General features: G+C 41.7%; 2 protein-coding genes across 2 annotated transcripts in view; both read left to right on the plus strand.

The window, feature by feature from the left end:
• Positions 1 to 19,404, plus strand: part of CRLS1 (cardiolipin synthase 1) — an 85,537-nt gene that overhangs the window by 50,368 nt on the left and 15,765 nt on the right. Inside the window, exons 11-12 of the mRNA XM_075147582.1 lie at positions 16,309 to 16,440; positions 18,068 to 18,674. The gene's annotated coding sequence lies outside the window, so the exon portion shown is untranslated. The remainder of the gene's footprint in view (positions 1 to 16,308; positions 16,441 to 18,067; positions 18,675 to 19,404) is intronic.
• Positions 1 to 19,404, plus strand: part of COMMD1 (copper metabolism domain containing 1) — a 78,597-nt gene that overhangs the window by 43,428 nt on the left and 15,765 nt on the right. The gene's annotated exons all lie outside the window — the stretch shown is intronic.

Below are 19,404 nucleotides of genomic sequence, written 5' to 3' on the forward strand. Positions count from 1 at the left end.
AAAAAAAAGATCAGCTGCCAGCAATATATGGAGCTGACTGCATATAGAAACATGTGAAAGATACAGTGGACCATCAGCTAAAACACTTCTCCAGCAGAGAAAATCCACTAAGAACTAGTGAAAGTAGACATTTGATCCTGCTGTTTCTCTATCCCTTGTGCGTACCAGAGTTGCAGGTTGACAGGCTTTTCCCAGGGCTGATGCCATGCGTTAAATAACTCCCGTGGGAGAAAGACCCGTAGAGTTTGGCCCCTCGTTTTGTTGGGTTGGGTGAATACAACCTGAAGAACAGAGCATTTCAAATTTAAAATGATGAGAGAGATGTTGAGTTCCTAGTGAAACAGCCTCCCATAAAGGAGTATTTAGATGCTGGCAATGCTGCTGTCCTGAGGAGCTCTGCCAAAACATGCAACACCTACCTGGGGTCAAGCTTCCCGGGGCAAAGCCAGGGTTTTTTTTGTTTGTTCACCTAAAGTTCCGTCTCTAAGGCTGTCCTTGGTTTTTGTAAGAGTACAGAGAGAGAGAAGAGGCCCTAGGTGATGGATGACGGGTCTGTTTTACTAATGGCTTGTATTTCACTGAGGACCTCACTGAAATCTGGCAATATCAGTTGCTCAAAGAGATGTTCTTACAGCAGGAATTTTGAAAATATGGCAGTGGTTTATTCGTGAGGACTTCAATTCTAACTTTTCCGTGTGATGCTCATCTTCCCTTGCGTAGCCTCATTACACTGGACACCTGTTTTCCTGCTACCCAGGGGCCTGGGATAGTGTCTGAAAACGTGAATTATAATGAAATGAATGAAATTGCTTGGGTTTTAGTTTGTTCCCCCTCCTGCCAGCAGCTGAAGGAGAGGATTTGTTTTCAAAGTACAGTGCCAGAACCTCAGTGAAATTTCTGATGGACGCTGATCTCCCGAGATACAGCAGTACTTTGTTGTTCTTCAGCTTAGCTGGACCCGCAGCAGCCTTCATCTGCAAGAAATGTGTTTTTTTTCCTCTGTATTATGGATCCTAATACACTTACAGACCTTTTGGCTATTCCTTGAAGTTTCTTGATAGGGGGAAGAGGTTCATGGAGCTTGTATCCCGGGTGTCAGAGATAACCTTGGAAAAGATCTTTTTCCAGGGGGATACAAAACTAACATGACCTGATGGCCCATCTGAATAAAAACAGTGAAGAAACCAACAACTAAAAAAAAAATTCGAGCAACTGCCTCCAAGAAGTGCAAGGTGGTGGCTGGGAAGATTCATTCCCTACCTAATCTTTGGCGACCAAAACCGCTTCTGAACTGCGTGTGTTGAGTCTCCTCTCTGTAGGTTCCTTGTGTAGTCAGTGGAGGGATTGACTCCAGTCACTCCAGGGAGTGACTCGGGGTTGATTCAGAGGGCAAATTTAGCCCGACAAAGACTACCTTAAGCACCGTAGCTACCTGGACCTGATGTGAATACCCCTCAGTGTGGTTTATTGAGCAAATATTTGTAAAAGACTGTTGGTTGTTCGGCTGGCATCTCAAAAAGCCATCTTCCAAGTTTGACTGATGCAGTAAAGAGAAGTTTCTTTGTGATACTAGTATGTATCTTTACTGCCCGTCCTTGGAGAAGACGACCATTTGTCATCTTTTCCTATCCTGCATGATCTTGTCTCCCTCCAAAATCACACGCACTCATGCTTTGACTGGCAGCATTTTCCTGCGTCTTTTTGGTAGGTCACACTATTTAATCTTTTTGTTGCTGGTGGTAAGAAGGGGATCAAAAGGAAGGGTGCGCTACGAAAGCGAGGTATTTCTTTGTCTCATGTTATCTCGGTGACATTGTAATAGCTGTGCCTGTAACATCATCCTTAAATAAAAGCTGAGAGTTTGCTGATTGTTATCCTCTGGTGTTGGAGGGGTGTCCTGTTTCGTCCTGTGCGAAGCGGTATTACTTCATCTTTTACACTTTGACTTCTCAGACAGTTTTTAAAACAAGATGGAAATCCAAGACGAGAGCAATTTTGTGATAAAGGTTACACATTTATAGAAGTTGTAATAGAAATAATGGAAAAATACTTTTCTGTTTATAAAAAAAGAGGGAATTTTTCCTCTAATGCTCTAAATGAAATAAAATCTTCATCCACAAATTGATCAGGTGTCTCCAACAGAGGTCTTTCTGTGTGGCTCTGGGTAGTTTTCTAAACTTGCAACCAAAGATGTGAATGCTTCCGCAAAAACATTTAAACCTCTTTAATTCTGTTTTTCTTTCTTTCTTTTGCCTGAGACTCTTCTGCCTTTATTAATCTTTAGCAAATATATTCTTCCGTCTTAAAAATATGGAATAATTTAAATTTAATATTGTATCAATATTTTCACATTATAGTAAGAAAGATTTATTGTAGGGTTAGTAAAATGACTTAAACGTTCTATATTGTAAAACTGTAGGAAACTGGTGTATCACATTTGACAGCATGTCTGAAGACAGACAGAATTAAACAGTTTGTTTTATCTTTTCATTGAAAGATGTCAATGTATCCTAAAACCCACCCATTTATTCAACTTTCAAACATGATCTATGGTAAAATGGTAAAATTAATTCCTTTCCCTTTGAGCAGGAAGTGGCCAGCGCTATCTACGGAGTTTTCCCATTAGGGATAAATCCATAGGAACGCCTGCTGACTGCATCTTGAACTTCCAGCTTGACTTAGTCTGGTTTGCCTCTTTATCCTGTGCACTCCTTGGGTAAGGGAATTTCATGACAGAGAGCAGCCCTGCTGATACTCAGGTTTCAGAAACCTCCTTAAAAAAAATATACAAGTAAATGCGTAGGTCAAAAAGAGGGAAATTTTAGTCGAGGTTTTATTGGTAATTTTTTAATTATTATCACTTTACAGAAATATATTTTGTATTAATAGTAAACCAGACAAAAAGCGTTAAGTATTTTTGCTTCTTAGGAGATTTGTACATACAAAATATATACCTTTGAAATTACGTATCAGCTAATTCTTTGCTAAGGGAAAAACTCTTGCTGGATTTCATTGCGGGGCTTTCTGTGGAAGGAGCCATTGAGTCAAATCCTGTAGTGCAAATGATACCAACTTAAAAAGACTTTTCAAATTCTCACATCTTGGTGTTACCAACTGCAGTGGAAGGATTGCTGGCACAAGACCTGCAGTGAATGGGAAGCTGCAGGTCGGGCTGAGGAGTTTCTGACCACCGAGCTCTGAGTTTCTCTCTCTTCTAGGTTTAGGAGCAGCAGCGAGCAGGGGCCTCTTCAGGAAGGACTTAATGAACAGGGCTGGCTTATATATAAAGTGCAGGAGTCCATGGCTTAGGGTTTCTGCTGGCAGGAAAGCCTGTCTTCACCCCTGCTCACACGGCCACAGCTTTGCTGTTCGACCCTCTACCCAGGTATTGAGGGAGAAGCTGTACCCTTGAATTTAACGTTACCTTCCAGATATCCACGCATCTGTGTTGTTATACTCTGCGTGTATTTGCATGGCCAAAAAAAAAAACCAAACCCAAGAACCAAACAAAAACCCAAACCAAGGCAAAAAAAAAGTGTTGAGGTGATGGCCAGTAGCTGAACGGTGCAGCCCAGCAAGGATGAACAAAGTGTTTGGCTTTGGGACGGGGAGAGCTGCAGTTCACGGCGGATGGTTTTTAAAGCTTCAGGTTTGTTTCTGTTCTTCCCAGCATGCGGAAAGCTTTGTTTTTGGTAGTGTTTCTGCAGAATGACTGAAAAGTAAGGTTAAATTCTTTCAGGACAAGTTCATTGTATCTGACCTGGGTAAAAAAAAAAAAGTCTTCTTTTGTGCTTATCTCTAAAGTGCATTTTAAATGAAAATTAGAGAAAAACAATAAACAATGAAGGAGACGGAGCTATTTCTGTCATTTGATATTCTGCCTTCTGTCCCGTGCGCACGTGGAGTAATTTATCATTGCGTTTGCGCTTACATAAGGTTAGTTCAATGCCAGGCGTAAAAAAAAAAAAACCCAAACATTTGTAAGTTAACTCTGCAAAGTGATTTTTTGCAGAGGTGTGTAACGGTGTGCATGCGTGCACAAAGCCTGGGAGGGATGAAGCCCTTTTCCCTGGCATCGCGGCGGCTGTGCAGTTGGGGGTCAGAGGACTCTCTCTCCTCTTTCTAGCAGGGAAAGAGATGTTTTCCTACAAAATTCACCTTCTCTCACGTTGGCTTGTGAAATAAGAGTAGTGGGGCAGAACATCTCATGAAGAAGAACTGGAACAGCGTCTCCTTTATTTTCAGTGTTTAAATTTAGTACTTTTTGGCTTTGCTACATGAAAAACAAGGCCCTGATAGCTATAACTTTGCTTGCCTTACGCTTTATTTATTCAGATCGCTGTTCGGCGAGTTCACCTGGGACGGATCGGGTCGTCTATTGTTTTCTGGGCACTGAATTGCAGTCCTTGTTATAGTGCCTGGTTATAAAGTTACATCTCCCAAGAAAGACGTTTTTGTCTGGTAAAGTGCAGGAGGCCGAGCCCTTGCAAGCAGCCCTGTCTGGCCAGCTGGGCAGCAGTTGCGGACACTTGGGTTTTCAGCCAGGCTTTGCCTGCCCAACTGCGATGGTACTTGATGGGGGCCGTTTCCAGCCACTTCTTGCCGACTTAACTATCCAGATGCTGATGCCTGATGCTGATGTTATGGTTTACAAATGGGTCGTTGAAAAAGGTTTCGGGGCAGGGGACGTTTTCCCAGGGAGAGGGCTTCCAAGGTGTTGTCCGCAGCACTGAGTGTTGCACCAGAGCTTTGTGGAGGTGTCATGGCAGCCACCCATGACATCCCCACAACTGGATGCCATGTGGTTCCTCAACCATGGTACATCTAGATCTCCCGAAAAGCTTTAGGGACATTTGCTGATCTGAAGCCGTGCTCAGAGCGTGAACCGGCCCGGCCCCTCATCCCGGTGTCAGGGCCCCAGGCACGTTCCCGGCTTCCACCGCTGAGGGAGGAAGGCTCACATCTCCTGCTGTTCAGATAAACATAAATAGCTTGGACTTTGTTTTTTGGACAACACACATCAAGTGTGTGGTGAGGTTTTTATTGGCAATTACATGTTTGCTTTTCCCTCCTGAAGTTACTCAAGCAGCGACACAGTCCTTTGGTTTAAGAGACAAGTTTATTGGTGAGACGCGGCGTATTGCCATCGTCTGAAGTTACCTCAGGCTCATTTTGGCAGCAGATCTTGCCTCTTTATTTAGAAAATGTCTTTGACAAGATTGCAACCTGCGTCATTCGGTGATGCTTTTTCCTCTTGTTGTGCTGGGCTTAAGTCTCCTGCATGCGTTTTCTTGTGCTGCTGGTTAACAGCCTTCAAAGACTCTTAGATTGCACGTCCTAAAGCTGTTTCCATCAGTGTCCTGCGGTTTTGTTGTTGTTTTATGAAGAATAAAAAAGCTGAGGTGAGTTAACACTTTCTCATACCGTATCCAGTCTTGTGTGTGTTTAGGTTTTTAGCCTGCTCTTGAGAAAGAAAAATCAAAATATCTGAAATGTCATTATCCGGCTACTTCAGAAATGAATCCGATAACTGTTTTGGAAAGTTTCCATCACAGACCTGATATGAAGTTAGTGACGAGCGTTAAAGATTACAAATTATTTTTAGCTCGTGATATGTTTTTCTCAAACACTGGCCGTATTGCGCAAGAACCGCTCCATTTCAGACCAGTGGTTTCAAGCAGCAAGCACAGCGCTGCCCATCGGTATGTGCCCGGTTTGAGAAGACACGTGAGGTGTCCATCACCCATCCCTTCATTGATAAGCTTCATTTTCTGGGAGGGTTTTTTAATACATTTGGGGACCCTTCAGTCTTGTCTTAAATATGTTTTTTGTTTCCTATGGCTTGCTTGCCACAATCTTGGGTGTCCGATAATCGAACTCTCACACGCCTTCTTTCCCAATTGTGTTATTCTGTTTAATAATATGCTATTGGTAGGATGGGCTTCATTTTTATTTACTCTCAGTGAACACTTTGAGAAGAGAATTAATCTTGTCCTTTCTTGAAGGAGTCAAAAATATTCAGGATCGAAGTGAAGGTGCTAAATCACGTGGAAGCGCTGGCTGTGGACTTGCTCACTTCATTGCATGCTCCAGCACACGTGTTGACCATGCACATGTTAACTGTTGGAGCGTGGCTCCTTGTGAGCTCAAGAGGCTATAACATAAACCACTAATGCAGTCTAAGCGTGTAGATAATACTTTTATTAAAGTATATTAACGGATACTTTTGTGAACAGAGCAGTTGTAGCTAAATAGTCAGTGCATGATTTGGGTCCAGCAAACGCTGTATTTTATGAAATCATCAGCCTTGTAAAAACAAACAAAATTATAGCTTAGGCATTTACAAATTTGGTTTTTATTATTTCTGAATGAAAGTACTTATTTCTAAGAATTCACTTTATTACTTCAGTGATAAATCTTGTAAAATGCAAAAATATTTAATGATTACTGTTATTCAGGAAATTTGGAATTCATTGCAATTTTAGAAAAGTATTCTGATATTTTGTGCTTATTTTATTACTAAGCTTTGCTGCAAAAATAATTGTTATCCCTTCAAATGATACTTAATTCTTAAAATTGGTTGTGAGTACCCTCTGTCTTTAAGGAGGGAGAAACTGATGGTGTTCCCTATTTACCCAGCTGTCTTCCCACTCCTCCTGTGAGTATTTAAACTATATGTAAATAACCACTTACACTCCATTTTACATTGTTTTAATTAAATGCATCTCTTCTTCCTCTGTAATTCTCTATCTTCAGACATTGGTTATTCTGATGATTTTCAGGGTCTTTCTGAAGAAGGTTGATGACTTGTCCCTCACAGAGATAAATTACAAATACGGCTGTAAATTCCTATTAAGCTAAAGCCTTAAGAATCTGCTGTTAATAATTTCTATTTTTGACAATGTATTAGGTAGAAATGCATTGCATAGCATAAAGCATACATGTATTTCAAAGCAAGAAACGTGCATAGTGTGGAAATTACCGGCAAGTAGCTTTGCAAGGGTGCACAGCAGGATTTAATAAGAGTTGTTCTTCGACTATAGCTACACAAAAAGATTTTTTCTCATTAGTGCCTCAGCCAATATAAGCAGTAGTGTTTGAGCCAAAATAAGCAAGTCAGGGAACTCGGAGGTGAAGTTTTGTCAACAAATGTGGTATTTTAAAATAGTGCATCTGGTGGACATAGTAGGCTGGTAATCTGCAAATTTGGGTTGATTTCTGGGATTTGGGGCGGGGGATATCTATTTTGAGTGAGATGCCCAAGACTGACAATGAAACCAGCTCCACAGAAAAGCCACCTGTACCAAAAGTTTCTGTGACACGTTTGGCGTGAAAAAAGCATCAGGTTTTATTACCAGTAAATATCCTGGTAGTGGAAGAGGGAATTTTTGAAACACAGAACTTGAAGTGACCATTTAACAACACTTGGGAGAAAAGCAGATTGTTCAGGCATGGATGTTGTAATGAAAAGCCTCATTGAAAGTCACGGTCTTTTCTTGTCTTCACTCTGTATTTTTCACAGTCATCTGTTTCTTAAAATATTTTCAATTTTGGGTTTGTTCTGGAGCTTATTCTGGATGCTCAATGACAAGCTTCAGGAGGAATATTTGTAATCCTGTGCTTTGAGGAGAACGTTAACAATCAATAATCCAGCACCAGGAGTTCAGGTTGAACTTGTGGAATTGTCGACTATGATATATCCTACCCTTTCAGATACTTGAAGAGCTAATTAACCATTTTCTGGCTTTCATTTCTGACACCGTATAGCTCAGGCTGTTGCACTCCTCCGAGCTGGAACTCTGTTAGGAGCCTGAGGGTTTGGTACTTTCGAGGAAGATAAAACTGCTGGTTTTGTTTCTAATTCCTTTGGCGGGCATAACATTTGGAGGATAAGGAGGGAATGATGCTTATTAAACTGGATAATTTGTTTTGGTCAAAAGTCTCCTAAGGGCAAACTATTTTTAGAGCTTTATCTGCGGCGTGAGTTAACGGAGGTGTTTTGAAGCTTGCTCCGACACGAACAGGGATTGTTTTACCAGCAAATGTGAACAACTTTGTTTCGTAACTTGAAATTTGTGTTTAGTTACTCTGTCAGTGTTTTTGTGGATCGCAGTTGTGAGAAGATTCAAGACGTAGATAGCAAGGGAAGCTGCTAAAACAAATGCACCCAGGGAGCAAAATTGGAAGGGCTATGGAGATGTATTGTGCCTTTTTTTACATTGATTGCCCAAAATAACTTCGCTTTTCATGTTACAGAATATTGATTGTTTTACATAATTTGCTAATGATACAATAACCCATCTGTGTTTAATAGCATGAATGAATAAACCCAACCGAGATGCAACATCAGCCTCAATTAAATGTAATAAACCTTTCATTAGCAGATTCCATAGACCTCCATTTCCTAAATTTTTTAGAACAAACATCTTGATAGGCATCAATAAACAGAATTATAAAAAAGAAGTGGTGAAGCTTTCTGGTGATGCCAAGCGAATTTCTAATGTGCAGAAGGATCAACTACTTGGATCAGGAAGGGCCCGAGCCAGTAGGTTGCAGCCCAAGTAGTCTCATCAAATGAAACCAGGGGTTTCTTTTCTCTCTTGCCATGCACTTCTTAACCTATACACTGAGATTCCCAGATAATATTTCATGGGTGAGTTTACTACCAACCTCTTGAAATTTAGCACATTGAGTGCTATATTGATTGGGATATTGAGTGTCTTGCTCTGTCCATCTTTAACCTGTAAGGTTTTCCAAGATGTGCAAGTAAGAAGTGTGCCATTTTTTCCAGGAAAAAAAATACTGGCAGGTACTTCAAGGCTTAAGAAAAACAAACTTTTGTAGCTTAAAAAAAAAATTGTTGCTAATGAAACCTTCAAATGAGCATAAAATGCATTGGAGCAAGGCACTTTCACAGCAGCGTAGGGCATTACGCTGGCACTTCCTTAATCTACTGAGAATATTCAAGCCTTGCATTAATAAAGATTGCCAGATATAATAGCAGAAGTTTGTAGTCTCAGGTTTGAATTGTATTTTGGATTTGTGCCGTTTAACACATGTGGAAAGAGCATTAATCTCAAAAGCACGTGCTGTAAAAACTGAAAAGCAGGAGAAATGCCTTTGTCAGGCCAGGAGCTTTCCTCACAAGTACTTGATTGGTGCTCACATGCACTCATAGGCACCCCTTTAAAAAAAAAGTCAAATATAGGTGAAAGGGACTTAAAATTCCTTCAGGCTCATGGATGCTCCGGAACAATGTCTGGAGCTGCAGACGGGAGCCGATCCCATTGTTTTTAGTTCTGCCTATTGTTTCTCCTGGTCATTAGTGATCAGTCCTCCCCAGCGCAGAGAGATTCGCAGAGCCACCGCTTGATTTGGGCGGGAGGAGGGATGGGATTGCTTGCTGCCGAGACTTCATTTTCTAAGGTGACAACTCTCAGATGTAATTTTTCTTCTGTAGATTTGAGGATCTGAAAGATTCCTTGGCCATAATCTTGGGTCTTTCACATCCCTTCACCTTCCTCCAAGTTTTAAGATGCAAAAGCCTATCTCGCAGCTATGAAAATTCATCCGGGCTTGAATTTGGCTCTTAGCTGCCATTGCCAGCTTGTATTGATCCCTTGCTAAACCATGACTTAAAAACAAGTCCAGTTACTTAAAAACAAGTCTGGTTGTTGTCATCTGACAGAGGCAATTGATTTGTGAGGTCCTTCCCTGCTTCTTTAAAATTCTTTTTTTTAAATGGAAATCAATCTGGTTTTATAGGTACCATCATTAATAGATGGTAAATACATATAAAATTCATGTAAAGCTCACTGAAGGAAGAAAACCACCATGTCACACAAACATTTATGCAAACATTAATTCATCACCAATATAAACATTCTTACTCACAGCAAGTATCATCTCATCAGCTCCTCTCAAACATTTTCAAGTTCTTTTTCTTACAAAGAGGGAACTACAGTGACATTTTTGGAAACTAGATTATAGGCTAGACACATTGATCAAGATGAAATCCACGCACAATCCAGTTTTCTGTAAAGCTTATGCAACAGGTTTGCAATCTTAATCAAACTGTTCTCACACTGAATGCGTTATGGCTTTGTGTAATATGAGTCTGATGCTATGTCTACAATTTTTAATGCAGAGCTGGATAATCCATGAGCAAAACAGTAAGGGCATCAGAAATTAAATGGAAGACTAATAACTGCTAATGGATTACTGAATTTCTGGGTTTGAAACTCTAAAGGTAGTTGCTTGCCCTGTGAACTGGCATCTCTGTTTCAAATAACCGGACCGGCTCAGGCATTAAAGCAAAAGTTTTGCGTGAACTTCCTTGCTGTGGTAGGATTCACATTATTGAATTAGGGATGTTTGCTTTCTTGTGCCGTCCATCCAAATAGTGCAGAATATAAAATTCTGGTAATAAAACCAGTCCTTGATAATAGAATTCTAGTAATAAGAATTCTTGGTAATATAAAATTCTGACAGTAAAACCGGTCCTTGATTAGATATTTAAAATACACCCATGCCTTATTGTTCTCTTCATACGAGTGGGGCGCTTTGTACGAGCCTTCCTGCCTGTGCTTTTCCTAAGAGCTCCAGGCACATGGCAGGGCAATTTTAAGAACTTTTTGGGTTAAACAAGAGGAAACTTCAAAGAAGCAGATGAGGAAGACCTCCAGCAGAGCAGTTCAGCGCAGTGGCTCTGTTGTTGTGCAGTGGGAGATGGCAGCTTTCTGATAGCCCTTTCTCAGAAAGGGCCATCAAGGAGGAACCCCCCCCTCCCCAGCCAGGAGTGGTGTTTTGTCACGCGAGGAGCAAAACTGCTGAAAAGTCCGATCACGTTTCAGGCTTTTTCTGATGCGTGCCATTTGATAAGAAATACTTTAACGCATTAACAAACCTTCAAAATCATGCTAAGGTATTGAAGAGTATTTCTGAATAGGAGACTTTGTTTAAAGGCTGCTTCAAATTTTGCTTTTCCATCCTAAGTTGTATTGTGTTTCACGGAAATTAAGTCTCAGATGGCTCATTCAGATGCCCTGTTACGTCTGCTTGTTCGCTAAAAGAAAGAGGAAGAAAGTACAGTCTAATTTTGATTTCTCCAGCTAGAAGTCTTTCGTGAACGTTAGGCAGTTACATCTGTAGTGCCTGATATGAAAGGAGCCGTAAACGTTTTGCAGGGGTTTTCTCCCCTCCCAACAAGAAACATTTCTGTATTTACTTCAAAGAGTGCTGCCTGGTTGTGTCATCTATGAAAGGCAGCAAAAGCACCTGAAAAAATTGGTTTTTTCTGTGGACCAATTTGGTAAGTTGGAAAATTGCTGTAGTGAAGTTTTGTACTGACTGGCAAATTGTCTTCTCCCCAAAATGAAACTGTACCGTCCTTCATTTACTGTGAGCTGCTACACTTAGTAGCTCTCAGGGTGGACCATTCCTCCATTCTTTGACCTTTACACCTTTTTTCCCTAACAACCTTTTTCCTACTATTGTTATCTTTTTGCTACACTTGTTCCTCCTCCCCTCTTCAGGCAGAAGCACATTAATCATTAACATTTGTACATGTGGCTGAAAAAGTGCCTTTTCAAAGCTGCTTTTATCAGAGTATAAATATTAACCAGCAGATCCACCAGTAGCTGTAGGACTGCTTTTTAAATACTGCTTCTATTAAATGCCCCGTAGGAGATGCTCAATCCATGGATAACGGACCAAAAAACCAGCAAAACAGCAGTATTAAGGATAGAAGTGACATGATCCCAAAATGAGTATAGCACATGGCCTGGATTAAGCCCCTTTTCATTTCATATAGTCTTGGGATGGTGCCTGTAGTGTGGGATCATCTTTTTTGAGTTGTGGAGCCCAAAATATTTTGCTGGAGGTACTGGACCCTTTGGAAGTGGCACACGCAAGTGGCTCCAGAGCAAACCCATGAAATTAGTTTCCTTAGTTAACTCTCCCTCGTCTCTTGAAAGTGGTTCAAGGATTCCAGGATAAAACCCACTGCATTAGGCGTGTTGAAAACGTGTTGTAAGAAATGTTCTCTAGTTACCAAACTGCTAATGGAAAGCAACAAGGGAAGATTAAGAAGAAGAAACAACTTCTTTTTTTAAATAATAAATACTGTTCTTCTACATTGGTTTTTCTTTCCACTCTCTTTGCTGTGATCACATAGTCACCCTGGTAGGAGTAAATGTTTTATTGCAATTTGAACGTAAAGATGCCTTAAACGTACACCAAAGGCTGTCCCAAGGAAGGGGTATTGTAATCAAAGCAGCAAGTGGTGGTCTTCTCTATTTCTGCAGAGACGGAGAGATGAGATACGAATCAGAAAAGCTAAAATAGAGAAGTTTGTGATATTGATGACATGAGATAGAGACTGGAGAGGGTGTTCCGCCAGCGTGAAAAAGAGGAAGACAAGTTAGATTTAGTGTTAGATTTAATCCTTGGCCAGCTACTTGCTTTGCTGTCATTGTGGGACGTTCTGGACTGCAAACCAAAGTGTGATGTTTAAGTCAGCAGAAAGAACAGCAAGCGGCTCTTCTCAGGCTTCATTATATATTTATAATATTTCTGTGCTTTTAACACTGGCATTAGAACGGTTGCTCGCCACCAGAAAATGTCAGCAGTCTGACAAGAGGTTATCGAGGGGGATGTTTCAGATATGAACTGAATGTAACACATTCAAATGATTCATTTTTTTGGGGGTGCTGATGCCATCTTTTCTGAAGAAGAGATGTGAAACTCGGCTTGGTAGAGGATTCATCTTTTTTCCACTTGATAATTGTGTTTCCTGCTGTCAGTGAAGAGTCCCGAAATGCCTGCTCTGAATCACGCGGAGACAAGCCCTGTCAGAGAGTCTAGGGCAGGAGGAAAAAGTAGATCACAGACTAAGCACAAAAAGTTGCAAACTGAAAGGTATCCTTAGGGAAAAATATCCCCTGGGCTTCACGATCCAGATTCCCTAGCCCTCCTTTGAGGAATAAACCAATTTTTTTTTTCTTTCTGTAAGTAAATTCAGACCCAGGTGAGCAACTGCGCGGGTTGCTTCCCCTGTTTGGGAGCTGTCCGCTGATGGCACGCGCCTGCGCCTGCGGTGAGGTCTCGCTGCGGCAGCCTGGCTCTCGGGTCAGCGAGGGCGCGGGGAGGGGTGATGTAACCAAAACTCCAAACATATGGTGGGTTTGGGTTTTTTGTTTCGTTTTTTTCCTTAAAAAAAAAAAAAAACAAACCAACTCCGTTTTGCCCTTTATAGCTGAAAACTAAGAGGACAATGATTAGAGCTTTTATCTGAGACAAAAAATTAGTAAAGCTGCTTTTCTGGCCATTTTATCTAATAGCAATAAATCTCATTGAGCAGAGTGCATCTGTCCTTACAGATGCTGCTATTCTGAGACTAAAGAACTTCAGATGGTGCTACCAGTGCTTTAGACACAGGTACCAGGGGTTTTTTGCCCCTGCAGTAGTTATATTTTAGTGGGTGAATCTGTAGAGATTAGAACATCAAATGCTGGCTCCTCATAGTCAGATAAATGGGTTATAGCTGGGGAAAAGTATGGTGATTCATTTTTTAATGAAAAGAAATGGCTTCAGTTCTGTTTCTGGTAATACACTATCTTCTAAATGTCTTGTCTTGAAAAAGTCTAATCCCAGTTTTAAACACTACTTTTTTTTTTTTTAACTTATTGCCTTGGTTTTCCAGTATGAGTATTCCTCTCAGGCTATTATTTTTAGATGCTTAAGACTCTTGTTTAAAAATAAAAAGTATGTAGCTTGGAGTTTAATGCAGCCAGGTCAGTAAATAAGAATCATTTTTCAGTGTTTCCACCCCTCCATCCTCCCCATCCGGAGCTCCTGAAGGGAATCTATATTTTTATTGTCCCTTACTGATGAAATTGTCTTTAGTTATTATACCCATTACAAAGGGGTGAGGGGATGGTCCAGACGGCCTTTATTGTCTCCATCCTGTTCATGAATGATTCAAAGAACAGTATCCAGTTCCTGGAAGCTCTAGGGCTTCGTTTTTAATTTTGACTAATTGTTTTCTTGAAATAATGAGCAGTGATGACTTCAGAAAGCACAGTCTTCTGGCGCCCAGATCATTAATGACTCACTATATCTTTAGTAACAGTTAAAAATATGCTTCGCCACAATTTTAAAAAGTCCTGGTCGTTTTGCTCACAAAGAATGTATAACGTATGGTAGGAATAAGTGGAGATGTTGTATTTGCTTATTATTTCCTATTCATGACCATTTTGAGACACAGAATCCAAGGCAACCAAAAACTAGCAAGAAGAAGGGAGTTGCATTGGAGGACTGGTCCAGGTGGAAAATACTGTCTGGGGTGTTTTTTAACCTGGCCCATGACAAAGTCATGGACAGTGACCCTCTTGCCTCCTCCTTAACTCCTCTACAGTGATGCAGTGCAAGTACTGCTCCGTGGTTTTGAGGCTCATCTGTAGTGGGAGCACTAAAATTAGTCCCCTGTTCAGGAAGATTTTGGCTTTCTCGGAGATTTCATGGTGGAGATTTCATCACACGCATTCATCAAGAGCAGCGCGGGAGGACAGTGGAGGGAGGAGAGCGCGTTATCTACCCAGGGTTGGCAGAGGTTTCCAGCAAGGAAAACCTCAAGCGCTGAACGGCCGGGTCTGTTCTCATCCCAACTTGTTTTTTCCCTCGAGGAAGAGTCCTGTAGGGCCTCGTGCTGTCTGAGCTTCAGATGCATCCGTGAAGTTGCTGCTCAGGGTTGACCATCGAGTCTTTCCAGCCCGGGATGTGACTGTGCTCTCCCAGGCCCAGCTCCCCATCTAGCGGGGCAATGGCTGTCCTAATGGAACACCTTCAAGCTCTTAGCCCCTCATCCAAAATGTGGTTTCCCAGGTGCCAGTTAAACTTTTGGTCAAGACCTTCCCACAGTGTGGGCCACCGTGTGTACTTCCCAGTGCCCGTGACGCCCCGAAGGCCGGTGGTAAGAGACTGGCTATGATCATCACCTCCTTTTGGAAAAAGCCACCTGCCACAAATAGGGCACACAAAAGCTAGTCAGAAATCATACGGATGACGAGGCTTGATGCAGAGAGGTTGTCACGTCAAAAGCAGAACCTTTGGTTTTCACAAAGCTTCGGGGTAGTTGTGTGATGGGAATGGAGAAGAGCTTTTTATTTTCACAGGGAGCGTTGACTGGAAGGAAGCTTGGAAGTGGAGGCAAAGAAACGTCCTGGTGTTTGATTCCGTATCGCATCTTGTTGAACAAAACTCGGTGCCTGTAGGTATACATTTGTGGGCGCATATATACGAAGTGTGTATATGCACAGACGCGCATTTCTCGGTTTACGTCAGCTTTCGCTTTTAAGAGACCCCAAAATACAGGCTAACCACCTGAGTCAAAAAGAGGTGGTGACCTGTGACAGGGAGGATGCATTTGAGGCGTGATACAGGACTGCCTGCGAATTCAGTGTCCGATGTGCTTGGGTGAAGTGTAGGGGTGGTCATTGTCGGGTATAACTCTGCAGGCATCGCTCAAATTTGCCTGGTTTCAGCCTCAGTGGTGTCTAAATCTGTTGTAAGGTCAAAAAGTTGCGTAGGATTGCCTGATGTTACAGGGAAAATTATACAAGTCAGGGATACGGTATCCCCGGTTCAGTGAAGGACAACTCTTCTTGGCAGAGGGGAGAAATGTTAGGCAGAGTTTTGCCAGCTATTGCAGACACTTTGCTATCCGTCCTCCCAAAGAGTTCACATATCTCTGAACCTTTTTTTTTTAGTTTGGTGACATTGGGGTTTTTTTAATGATATCCAAAACTGCTGTGTCAGAATTTCCTCAAATCTGATGAGATAATATATAAAGAAACTTAGAAATACATATTTCTGTATATCAACACAGCCAAGCTAGTATACCCACCTTCAAAGACGACCACTGAACAGTTTGTCCACTCATTTGCAATGATGGAGGGAAGAAAGAGTGAAATCATATTGAGAAGAGCAGTGTGATAAGATAAACCCAATGAGGTTAAAAAAGAAAAAGCCAAGTCTAATGTTGTCTGTACCTATTTTATTGTTTAAAATTCAGCAGTGGCCTGAAATCTGTATCAACCCCTTTACAGTAGCACAGGATTCAACAGCACATTAGAAGTTTCTTCTGGAAAGCATCTCTGGGATGTTTTTCAGCGGGGGTCTGTGGTTGTGTTTTTATAGTGCACCAAAGATGTGTTTGATTTCTTCATGTGACTGACTGGCTTTGTTAAAAGCTATAGTGGAAGTTACTTTTTTGGAAGTTACTCTTTTCTTGTTACTTTTTTGGTGCAGGGGATGCTCGTGGTGCGTGGTGTCCTCCCCTGCTCTGCTGCCACAACAACAACAACAAACCCAAACAAAAACCTATTGCTGCCACCGCATTGGTTTGAAATGAGAAGCTGAGGTCTGTAATGTCAAGATAAGGTATTTTATCAGCATTTAATTACAGTCCTTTGTTAAATGGGTGCATACAGAAGTAGCACAAACCCATTAAATGATAATGCTGAGTTCTCATCAAGAACTTGTTTATTGGAGAATCAATCGAAGGAGGTCAAAAATGGCATCGTCACTCCGTGGTTATTTTAGGAGCTCTATAGCATGAATGCACTTTTTATAACCCAGGCTGATATTTTAGAAAAATTTAGAAATTTTTAGTAGTAAAATTTTCTTTATGTATCTACAATTTGTTTCCAAAATTGTTAATTGGGCTTGGGGGGAGAAAGGCTGTTCCAAATGTAAAGCTGCTTCCCAGCATACTTTATCTCAGGATAATGGCACATTTTATAATGTCCAGTGGTACATTGCCGAGCCTATGGTGGAGCGAAATGAATGCAATAAGCCCAGCATGCCACCGAGTCCATTTTCCTTACAACTTCTTAGCTATTTATCAAACTTGCTTTTCAATTTATGAGCAAATTTAGTCCTCCTGAAAACGAAACGCCGCTTTTGGCTTTGCATCAAGCATAATGCAGGTAAGCTCACGCTGGCATTCTCCGCGCAGCCCTGCCAACACACCTCTCTCTTCGTCTGCAGTGACGCCGATGCATCGTCCTGCCCTCTTCCTGCAAACGGTTTGGCAGGCTCCGAGAAATTAATCACTACAGTTTTGTGGTAGATACAAACAACAGCTAACATGAGTTGAACCCAGCTTTGCTAATTAATATAGCCAAGATGAGGTTTTTTTTAAATCTCTGAAGGGGAGGCGGAATGATGCTTCGGAGAAGGAGTCGTTTGGATTTTGTAAGCCTCTCTGAGCTCCGTGTGAGCGGTAAAGGCTTGCAAAGGAAGGGAAAGCCAGGGGTGCCAGTGTTGGATGGTCAGTGAACATCCCTGTTTGGCATTCAGCAGCGGTGCAGATAAAAGCAAGCGTAAGGAATGGGAGGAAATAAACCTGAAAAATTAATTATTTACTGCTGCTGCAAAATCTGTGCTAACTGTTCTCTCCTAACCTTGGAGAAAGACGTAGTAGACATAGAAAGACATAATAGGCACTAGCAGGGTGAGGAGAGATGTGAAAACCCTGCAAGGAGGGGAGGCAGATGTTCCCTGTTCTCGTTGCCATTTTTTCCTTTATATGCAGGCCCCTTTTTGCCCTGCTAGCCCCCAAAATAGTCCAAATCTTTCCGTACAATCTCCACTACCTCCCAGCCCTTTGGTAGGACAGTAAGCAGGGAAACTGAAAAGCATGGTATTTAAACCAGAAACAAGTATTTTTATTACTACGGTGCCCTGTTAGTTCTGGCTTTGTTAGTGCGCAGCAGAAAGATCAGCCATCGGTACAAACCCCTAGGTTTGCAAGGATTCAAAAGGTGTAGTACTTTGATGTTTGAAAGGAGAAGAAACATGCACTTTTAAGGACACAGGCTCACTCACAGATTTTATTATACTTTGGCTTTAGGACAGCTGTCTAAAACCAGGCAACAGCGTTCAGTATTGCACATCCTCCTCCCGTTCCCTGCTTCCTTGAGGCAGGGGGAGCGCTGGGTTTTGTAATTCTGCTCTTCTCCCTACCTTAAATGACAGCACAATTCACTTTTCTTTTTTCCGAGAGCTGCTACTCTTGGTGACTTGGTTCTTGTCCCTCCACTCAAGACCTGAAGTGAGAAGACACGGGGTGGTGTCACTGCACCCTCATGGCTGTGATGTGCCAGGCCAGTATGAGGTCCACGAAGAAAGGTCCTCGGTGCTTAGGTTGGTCCTTAGGACATGTTTAGTCTGATGGCAGGAGTGGGAAGGAGGTGAAACACATCCTATTTCTCGCAGTCCTACAGCAAGAGTGATGACCTTACATCTGCCAAGGGGAACCGGTCACAAATCTTACATTTTGTTGATGCAGGAGAACAAGGCTGCGGCATTACAGATGTACTACCAACGAGAAATGCCTCCGTTGTGCTAAATGCTGATGTCCAAACTGTGGATGCAGACCAAAAAAGAAAGGTTGCTGTTGTGGAGAGAAAAAAAAGAGAGACTTCTCCTCTGCTGCAAAGACACAGAAAGCTAAATGGGCTGTTCACATCATCTCCATTTTCCTCTGGAGAAGTGGTTAAGTTCTTCTATATTTCATCACCCTCTCGTCCCCTTGTTCATGGGGAAAAAAAGAAAGAGATAACCAATTAAATATCTGACGTGGAGGAGTTGCAACCTTTCTTTGTGCAGAGGTATCTCCAATTCTCACATGCTTATTTTCATATTCAGTTTTCATGTGCCGAGCAGATCACTTCTTAATTGTTAAATGACTGCTCAGCAATTCAGTTATGGAAATGATTTCTACTTCAGTACCACTTGCCCTTGAATTGAGAACGAGAGGTCAACGAAAATTAGGTGACTTTTCTTTGAATCTTTTACCTTTCTAAAAAAAGATAGGGTTCAACATGATGCCTGTCAAGAAGACTATAAAGTGCCATGCGTTAAAACAATCTTCATGGCAAGGCTGGTTTTGGGATCATGTTGGGAACTGGTGTCCTGATCTGTCCTGATTAGACTTTTAAACAGATGAATTCAGGTGAGGTGCTTTGACCATAATGCAGAGCTCGTATTCGATTGCCTGTATTCATCTCTAGGATGAATTTTGAACTTGCAGCTTGAATAAACCAACGTTGTAATATTAGCTGAGGCAAAGAGAGCTGTGTGGGCAGAGCTTACGGCCCCTTGACTTCAGTGGGATTCTGCACAGGCAGAAGTGTCCTCCCACGCTAATCTCTTTGCAGGATTGCACCTACAGCGTCAGCTTTCATCGTGAGCCTTTGCTTTTCCTCTTACACAAGGAAAGAGGCTGGGAGGAAAAAAAGGAGTTATGTATCATGCAGCAAGTATTAGCAAGGACATATTCTGTGTTTAAAAAAAAAAAAAAAGGCAAAGAAAAATGCAAATCTGTAGCTTCTCCATTTT

Source organism: Calonectris borealis, chromosome 3, assembly GCF_964195595.1.
Source record: "Calonectris borealis chromosome 3, bCalBor7.hap1.2, whole genome shotgun sequence".
NCBI lineage: Eukaryota > Metazoa > Chordata > Aves > Procellariiformes > Procellariidae > Calonectris > Calonectris borealis.